Genomic DNA, 10,389 nt, shown 5'->3' on the forward strand with positions numbered 1-10,389 from the left:
TCTCTCAGAAAATTCTACAAAATTTTGCCCATTCCCGACATAAGATTAGCTAGTCTGTAATTCTCAGAAACATCCGAATATCCTTTCCTGAATCAGTGAATAACATGTGCCACACTCCAACGATGTGGCACTAAACCAGTACACAGTAATGACGCGAAGATCATGGTCTGAGGCAAACTCTTGCATGGCTTCCTGTAATATCCTAGAGTCCATTCTGTTATCCCAAGGGATTCCTGTATTCTTGCATTTTTCAAAATATTCAGCACAACCTCCTTCCTAATATCAACGGATCGTTTATATGAATTTGTTTCATGCTGTCGCCAGAAACGTCAAGGGCGCCATCTGTCGTGAATACTGAATCAAGGTATTTATAAATGACTTCCTCTGAGTCCAGGCGGAAGTTCCCTCCACAAGCCCTGATCGACCCGAACTCACAGTGGCCATCCTCTTCTCCCTTATATAAGTGCAGAGTGCTTTCGAGTTCGCCTTAAAACTAGGCTCTTTTGTTTTTTTTCTGCTCCCGTCTTGCTCTCCTAGGTCCGCGCTTCAGGTCTTTGTAAACTTCTGAAACCCTGACTGATCATTGCTAGCTCAACCTTAAGTAAACTTCCTTCTCCTTTATGACAAGACGTTCCATTATCCTCGTCACACAAGTTTCTTTCAAACTAACATTCCTTCCTTGTCGCAACTGCACAAACCTATCCAGCGCTATTAGCTGGAGCTTCAGAAGCAACCTTCATGTTTCTGTAGTGCATTTTCCTGTGAACATCTGTTCCCATTTAGGAGCCTCAATTGCAGACTGATAGAATTGTAAACACCCCACCCCGAATTACATACCTTCTCAAACCGTTTGTTCCTAAATTCTCCATGAGAACCGTAAACGTCTGGGAGTTGTGATCACTGTCGCTGATCAGCACTCCCACTGGCGACCTGAAAACCTGGTATACCTCATTGCCAGATACCAAATCCATTGTGGCCTCCCCTCTTTCCGATCTATCCACAGTTTGAGTCAGGAATGCTTTCTGAACATGCCCCACAACAACTGCTCCATCCAAACCGTTTGAAATAAATAGATTCCAAACAATATTATGGATTTTAAGACACCCACGATAACAATCCTGCTACGTCGGCATCTTTCCAAAATCTGACTCCCAGTCCCTTCCCCGTGCCTCTGTTGCTGTTGGGGTGACAGCAGAAAACCCCCTATAAAACGACTGTTCTTTTGCTGTTTCTGACTTCCAACCAGACTGAGTCTGGAGCCAACCCTCCTCCACGATCTTCCTTTCTGCAGCTATGATATTATCGCTGATTAGCAATGCCCCTCCCCCACCTATTTTACAGAAAACGTCCATTCTGTTTTGAAACGTCTAAACCCAGGAACATCCAATACCACTCCTGCCTTTTGATATCCAAGTCTCTGTAATGACCACAACATGACAGGTAGAAGTATTGATCTACATTCTGGGTTGCTCACATTTATTCTTGCTACTTGTAATAAAATAGCCACAATTAAACCCATCACAATGACTGCACCTTTGCTCCATCAAGTGATAGCCCCTTCTCAGAAATTCTCTGCAGGATGTGTCTTTCACTACAAGACCTAGCGCACCATCTCTTCCATGCCCCCTGATTATCTAGTTTGAACCCTCCCAAAGAACTCCAGCAAACCTCACGCAGAGGGTGTTATTGTCCCTCCAGTTCAGGTGCACCCGCACTTCTTTTACAGTTCCCATCTCTCCAGAATGTACCCAATACAATTCGGAAATTACTGCAAAGAGTCTACTCCGCCATTTAATCCTGGGCAATAAGCTTCTCATTATCGTTTTTCCGCTTAGCCCCCCAGCCCCCCACCCCCTTCCCCCCCAATAAAGTTTGATCCTATTGTAATCTAAAATCCATCTATCTCAGTCTTAAAAGTTCTCAACGACCTGACTTCAACAACCGTCTGTGACAATGAGTTCCATACATTCATCAATATCTGATTGAAGAAATTTCTCCTTGGCTCGGTTCCTAAAGGGTTTCTCTTTACTCTCATGGTGTCTTGTCGGGTTTTATTAACTCGTACAAATGGAAACATCTTTATAGTATGCAGTCTGACCTGGCCATTCAATATTCCGCGCATGCCCTTTTGGGAATCTGAATGCAATTCTTCAAATAGCCATCTCTTTGGCTTCCTATGCGATTGGGGAAAATAATCAGCAGTTTGATTCAGTGAAATGCAAAGTGAAATTTGGACAGAGTCTCTGAGATGCCAAGGTATTTTGGTGGAACAAGCCGCAGAAATATCAGAATGTGAGTATGGATGCGAATGATTTAAAACACTCATGGATTTGACCTGTCCTGTTCCATATTCATAGGAATGAGGGCTCTGTCATTGTCTTATTGTTGGTCTGTTCTGTTCAGAACAACTCATCTCCTGGGAGTTAGGATGGACCTTGTCCTGAATATCTCCTTACAATACTTGGCATGTCAGCCAGGAAGATGTGTCATAGGGAAAAAAAAGGTCAGAGAAAGTATTGTGTGAAGTAGCATCCGGAAACAATAAGTTCAAATCGATGTTCAGAGAATCGACAATTCAACCAGGCAGCTGTAGTTCGAGAATGAAAGAGAAACACACACAATCTCTCTCTCTCTCTCTCTCTCTCTCTCTCACACACACACACACACACACACACCACACACCACACACACACACACACACACACACACACACACAGACAGACACACACACACACACACACACACACCTGCACACAGTTTGAGTGCAATAAAGACTTCGTCTGAGCGACAAAGAGACGGATGGAGAGAGTGTCATCGAGGCAGAGAGGCACGGACCGTAAAAAAGGAAGTATGACAGATAGAAAGAAAAGTAGGATGTTTGGCAGAGAGACAAGCGAAAGGGTAAGAGTCAGGCACACACAGAAAGTCACAGATGAAAGAGAGGCAGGGACAGTGAGAGGCATAATGTGCAAGGGAGTGAATTAAATTGTTCCACAACAAGTGAGAGTGAGACAAGAGACAGTGAGTGAGACAATGTGCGTCACTGTGGCAAGCAACAGTGAGAGAGATGAAACAACGATGTCTGCATATAACGAAATAAACAGAGAAGCAGAGAGTGCGATTGACAGAAAGAATGACTTCGAGACAGAGTGAAAGGCAAAGAGAGAATGAGTGATCTCTGGGTGAGATGCAAAAAAGTGTGCGAGAAATGAGGGAGTGGAGGCAGTGACATAACAACGGAGGAAGATACAGCAGCATAGATTCCACGTTTTAAAAGGTCTTGCCTTCACTCTCAGGCTGTGCCTTCGGTTCCTATTCTCCCCTGTCAACGGAAACATCGTCCCAACATCACTTGGACCAGACCATTTAGTTTCAGCTTATAGACCGCCGAGATTCTAAATACAAATCTTGGAATAGCCATCTCTCTGATAGCTTGTGGGATTACGGAAAATGAACAGCAATTTGATCCATTGAAGGAGGTAATGAAATTTGGACAGATTCTCTGAAATGCTGATGCAGTGAGATGGTGCAAGCGCGGGATTTGTCGGAAGTCGAGTCCAGATATCAATGATTTGAAGCGGTCATGGATACAGACTGAAGAGTACCATACAACCAGGAACGTATTGTTATGTATCCGTTGGGTTCAGAGCAACTCAGCTCTGGGGAGTTAGAACGGACCTTGTATAGAATCGGTCCTCAAAACACCTGCTGGCTTAACACCATCCCCAAGACAAACCCTCAAACACAGCACGTTCACTTTGGAGTAAAGAAGGAGAGGCAGTGGATTTCACCTGGAGTGTGTCAGGAACATATTCCATTGTAAATAAAAGTTGGAGAATATGCAATAGGAGCAAAATTCCGAATCTGAAGCTGCAAATCGCTGTGAAGAGAATCGAGACAGAAACCAGAAAGCTTCAGTGAGAGTGTCAGCGAGACAGACAGAGGCAAATCAGAGATTGAGAGCAAGAGTGTTTGTGTTTGAACGGCAGAGAGAGGAGTGGAGAGAGAGTGAGAGAGGGGAGAGGGACGGACAGTGAAACCGTCACAAAGAATGTCACATATACAAGTGAGGCAGTGGGAGTGAGAAAATGAAAGACACTGCGTCAGATTGTTACATAGTGAGTGAGACGAAGACGAAACAAAACAAGTGAGACAGCGTAAGAGTAACAAGTGATGCAAAGAGATGAGACAATGGGAGAGGTAAATTGAAATCAATATAGTACCAGCCATAGTGAGAGTGACAGAAATAATGACAGCGAGACAGAATGGACGACAAATAGAGATTGAGCAGTATATCAATGAAAGACAATATATGAAATAAAGTGTGAGGGAAACGAAGGATTGAAAGACAGACAGCGAGGGACATAGAAACAGAGTAAGATATAAATGGGGACATTGAGAGAGTGACTGGGACAATAGAATGACAGAAACGGTGATAATTATGAAAATGTCATTGAACTTAGAGTTGCCATGCTGATGTTCTGAGGCAAAAGCTTCAAAATACACCATTCCCAGATGCAGCTCCCGAGCATCCCGTCTCCACAGGTTCTGAAGGTTCTGCTCAGACTCTCTAACATATCGACCTTTACCATTCTGTTGTATTCTTCTTTTATTGTTGTCCAGTGCCCTCTTAAAAAAATAATATCTGTGAACTGATTGTGCAAGCCCTCAATTTTGATTGTGAATTCCATTATTTCAGGTAATGTTAACATTGTTCTGAGTAATTCTACAAAATGTTATTTAATGTTTGTTAAAAGCTGATGGACTAAGTTCAACAAATATTTGACCAATTAAAAATGTCCTTTACTGTTTAGAATCATGGAGTCATACTTATGTACAGCATAAAAACAGAAACTTCCATGCAACCCATTCATGCCGACAAGATATCACAATCCAAACTAGTCCCACTTGCCAGCAACCAGCCAATATCCCTCCAAACACTTCATATTCATATATCCATCCAAATGCCTCTTAAATGTTGCAACTGTACCAGCCACCACCACTTCATCCGACAGCTCATTCCATGCATGTGTCACTGTCTGCGTGAAAATTCTGCCCCGGACATTTATTTTATATCTTTCTCCTCTTACACTAAACCTATGCCATCTAGTTCTGGACTCGCCAACCTTAGGAAAAATGCTTTGTCTATTTACCCTACCTATTCCGCTCATAATTTTGTAAACCTCTAATCAGGTCACCTCTCAGCCTCCGACGCTACAGTGAAAACAGTGTTCAGACCCTTCCTCTCGCTCAAATCCTCCAAATCTGGCAACATCCTTGTAAATCTTGACTGAACCCTTTCAAGTTTCACAACATCTTTCCCATAGGAAGGAGATCGAAATTACACGCAATATTCCAACACTGGCTTGAACAATGCCCTGTCCAGTCGCAACATGACCTCTCAACTCCTGTACTCAGTACTCTGACCAATAAAGGAAAGCATACCAAACGCCTTCCTCACTAACCTATCAACCGGCGACTCCACTTTCAAGGAGCTATGAACCTGCACTTCAAGGTCTCTTTGTTCAGCAACACTCCCGAGGACCTTACCATTAAGTTTATTAAGCCTTGCTAAGGTTTGCTTTCTCAAAAGGCAACACCACATTTATCTATATGAAACGTCATCTGCCAATTCTCAGCACATTGGCCAATCTGGTCAAGATCCTGTTGAAATCTGACGTAACCCTCTTCACTGTTCATGAAACCTACAATTTTGGTGTCATCTTATGCTCTCATCCAAGTCATTTTTTATAAATGACAAAACGTAAAAGACACAGCACCGATCCTTGTGGCACTCCACTGGTCACGGGCCTCCTGTCTGCAAAACAACCCTCCACCACCACCCTCTGTCGTCTACATTTGTACCAGTTCTGTATCCAAATGGTTCGTTCTCCCTGTATTCCGTGAGATCTAAACTTGTTAATCAGTCTCCCATGGGGAACCATGTCGAACACCTTGCAGCAGTCCATGCAGATCACATCTACCGCTCTGCCCTCATCAATCCTTTTTTTACACCCTCGAAAACTCAATGAATTTTGTGAGACATGATTTCCCACGCACAAAGCCATGTTGACTTTCCCAAATCAGCTCTTGCCTTTCCAAATACATGCACATCCTGTCCCTCAGCATTCCCTCCAACAAATTGCCAACCACCGACGTCAGGCTCACTGGCCTACAGTTCCCTGGCTTGCCCTTACTACCCTTCTTAAACAGTAGTACAGTAAATACTGATGCAAAATACTCATTTAGTATCTCCCCTATTTTCTGCGGCTCCACACAAAGGCGGCCTTGTTGATCTTTGAGGTGCCCTACTCTGTCCCTCCTTCTTCTTTTGTCCTTTATGTATTTGTAAAAAGTCTTTGGATTCTCCTTAACTATATTTGCTAAAGCTATCTCATGACCCTTTTGCCCTCCTGATTTCCTTCTTAAGTATACTTCGTTTATACTCTTCTAAGGATTAACTCGGTCTATCCTGTCTGTAAATTACATATGCTTCTGTCTTTTTTTCTGAATCAAACCCCCAATTTCTTTAGTGTCGAGTTTTCACTATACCTACCAGCCTTTCCTTTAACCTGAACCGGAGTTCACTTTCTCAGGATTCTCGTTCTCTCATTTCTGAAGGCTTCCCGTTTTCCAGCCGTCCCTTTATCTGCGAACATCTTCCCCAATCAGCTTTCAAAAGGTCTCCCCTAATACTGTCAAAATTGCCCTTGCTCCAATTTAAAATATCAACTATTAGATAGGGTCTATTCTTTTCCATCATTATTTTAAATTTGATAGAATTATGGTCGCTGGCCTCAAAGCGCTCACGCGCTGACACCTCAGCCAGCTGCCCTGCATTATTTCCCAAACGTAGGTGAGGTTTTGCACATCCTCTCGTAGGTACATTTACATACTGAATCAGAATATATTCTTGTACACACTTGACAAATTCCTCTCCATCTAAGCCCTTAACACTGTGGCAGTCCCAGTCTATGATTGGAAAGTTAAAATCCCCTTCCATAACCACCCTATTATTCTTACAGATAGTTGAGATCTCGTTACAAGTTTGTTTCTCAATTTCGCTCTGACTATGAGGGGATCTATAATACAATTCCAATAAGGTTATCATCCCTTCCTAATTTCTCAGTTCCACCTAAATAACTTCCCTAGTTTTATTTCTGGGAACATCCTCCCTCAGCACAGCTCCAATGTTATCCCTGATCAAAAATACCACTCACCCCCTCTTTTGCCTCGCTTTCTATCCATCTTGAATCCTGAAACATGAACCTGCAAGTCTTGCCCATCCCTGATTCATGTTTCTGTAATTGCTGTGATATCCCAGTCCCAATTTCCTAACCATGCCATGACTCAATCTGTGTTCCCTGTTCGGCTACTTGCATTGAAGTAAATTGATCTCTTTGTTCACTATCTCCCTGGGATCTACGTCCCCACCTTACTAATTTAAATCCTCACGAGCAGCTCGAACAAATTTCCTTCTAAGTGTATTAGACCCCTTCCAATTTATCTACAATCCGTCTTTCTTGGACAGGTCACTTCGACCACAAAAGAGATTCCAATGATCCAAAAATGCGAATCCTTCTCCCATACACCAGCTCCTCAGCCGTGCATTCTTCTGCTAGATCCTCCTATTCCTGCGCTGAACAGATCGTAGCACCCGGAGTAACTTTCTGTAATATTCCTTCAGAATCTCAACCTTTTAAATTCCTATGTCATTGGTTCCAATGTGGACATTGACCTGTTGCTGGCCCCTCCCACCCGTGAGAACATTCTGCATCGTCTCTGACGCATCCTTGATCCTGCCACCAGGGAAGCAACACACCATTCTGCTTTATCTCTGCTGGCCACAGAAGCATCTGTCTGTACCTCGGACGAGAGAATCCCCTAACACAATGGATCTCTTGGGACCCTACGTACCCCGCGCTGCATTCGAGCCTGTCTCAATATCAGAAACTTGGCTGTTCCTGCTACGTTTCCCTGAGAATCCATCACCGCCTACATTTTCCAAAATAGCATAGCTACTGGAAATGAGTATATCCACAAAAGACTCCTACACTAGCTGCCTATCTCACTTAACCTTCGTGGAGTTAGGCCATCTATGTGACTGTATCTGAGACTTCGCCCCTTCCTATAACTTCCATCCATCACACAATGTTTCTGTTGCAAATTCTTCATTGTTTCTAACTGTCTCTCCAACGCATCTATTCAATCTGATAAGATTTGCACCCAACAGCATTTTCCGCTGCTTTACGCTGATATTTTCGGGAAAAAACGCAAGATTTATGGACATAAATAACGTTCAAAATGCCTACTGTCTGTAATGCTGAAAGAAATGTAAACTTGTCCAACTCTGTCAGCAATGTGAATTACTGCCAATAAAAGTATTCACAATCCCGAACAATGAAGATTGCACATTGGAGAAGAGCATGCACATATTAGTTGATGATATTGGACAGGGCAATTTGGGAAAGACAGGGATGGATATGAGCTCGAGGGACACCATGTTCGATAAAACACAATATTTAATATTTTTTAAATAATTTGCTGTCTTCGATGTCAGACTGGTTTTACCATCGGGAATTTTTCGTTCAGAGATAAATTAAACGTGCGATGGTTGACATTTGTGCGAAGTGCCCTGTGGTTGAAAATTGCAGTGGTGTGTGCGTATTAGTGTTGATCTCGGATCGTTCCATGTGGAATTCCATCGTTGAATATGGAATTCCTTCTGTATTAAACAACGTTTGGTTGTATATTTGACCAAGAGATTCTCCCCATCCCTCACTGTCAGATTAATGAATGTATTGACTGTGAGATTCTGATGCTGGACATGCACTGATCACGAGATTCATTCTGTCTCTGAATCATACTCTCTGTTAGTATGTATTCTGTCGTTAAAATTCTTCCATAATGTACGTAAGTTCGAGATTCACTCAGCACTCAGGTCACTGTGATTCTTTGCATGCTTGATGAATTATGTCCATACGTTTAATTTTACTGGATGGGACTTGGAATTCCATCTTCAATACTTCAATACAAATGGGAGAAGGGAATAAACAAAATTAGTGTCTGCAAATGACAGGATGCTGCACAGTTACCATGCAAAAGTTAACAAAACTAAAGAAAATAAAGGCAGAGGTTACAATCTGGGTTACTGTGTATTGTCGTTTTCACTGTTTACAAGATACTCAATAACTATCAGATTAGGCGTGAATTCTGCCAGATTACACAACATTACCTCGAAGATGGCTGATGTCACACGGTTCAAAACTATCTTTTTTCCAGCAAGTGATCCTGGATTAAGGCAGACCAGTTCATGGGAGTCGCAAAAATGCCGATTCAGTCCTATTTCCGTGTGAAAACACTTATGAAGCTTTTCACTGCCATCTCTGATTGAAACGAAAAACTCACCATGTCTGTTTCCGATGTACAATCTTGATGGGGATGACAAATTCCAATAAACGGAATGATTTTCAATTTGAAAATCTAATCCAGTGTCATGTTTTCATTATTTAAATGAAATCATGAGACAAGCCTGCCCAGTGAATTGAATCCTAAACGCCCATGATACAGCTGAGGTTACTGATCATTGTGAGGACGAGGAGCAAACATTGAAGCTTTGAAATTTTGGCGTGTAGATCAGATATTGAATCTTTCATTTGCAAATGACTGGTTGGCGAAGTCCATTCTGATATTTAACTGCACTTATGGGTCTGATCAGCTGCGTTTGCATTCAGTTCTGTCGGATTGAGAGTACGAGGATGACAGCGACCTGTTCCCAGTGTGCACTGATTTCGCTTCGTTTTGTGATTACAATTTGTCAAATTTATTGATACCAAATTAAGAAGTTTGTTGAATTACCGATATTCTCTCAAATTTCAATTCACCCCGATCTGCATGACACCATATTTTATTAACTGCATGAGTTTGGAAGCATGCACTGGCATGAATATATCTGGGGCGATTAAATATCTTCCTTTTTGCCCTCCGGAAACCATGTGCTGTCTGCAGGAGATTTCATCAAAAATTATTCGAGAATCAGTCAGAGGGGCAGAGAAGGTGGATAGTAGTTCACAGCATAATACAAAGTGACGGTTCCAAAGACACACACACACATACACACACACACACATAGACACTCGTCCAAACACACACACAGACACAAACACACACACTCACACAGACACACACGTGCACGCGCACACACAAACATACAAACACACAGACACACTCACACTCTTAAGCAGTCAAAAACAAACAGAAAAAACGCAAAGAAACACACCCACACACACACACACACACACACACACACACACACACACACACACACACACACACACACACACAACAGATTTAAGAAGAATTGTGATTGGACTGACATCCCTTAGAGCC

The sequence above is a fragment of the Hemiscyllium ocellatum genome, assembly GCF_020745735.1.
Source record: "Hemiscyllium ocellatum isolate sHemOce1 chromosome 41 unlocalized genomic scaffold, sHemOce1.pat.X.cur. SUPER_41_unloc_5, whole genome shotgun sequence".
NCBI lineage: Eukaryota > Metazoa > Chordata > Chondrichthyes > Orectolobiformes > Hemiscylliidae > Hemiscyllium > Hemiscyllium ocellatum.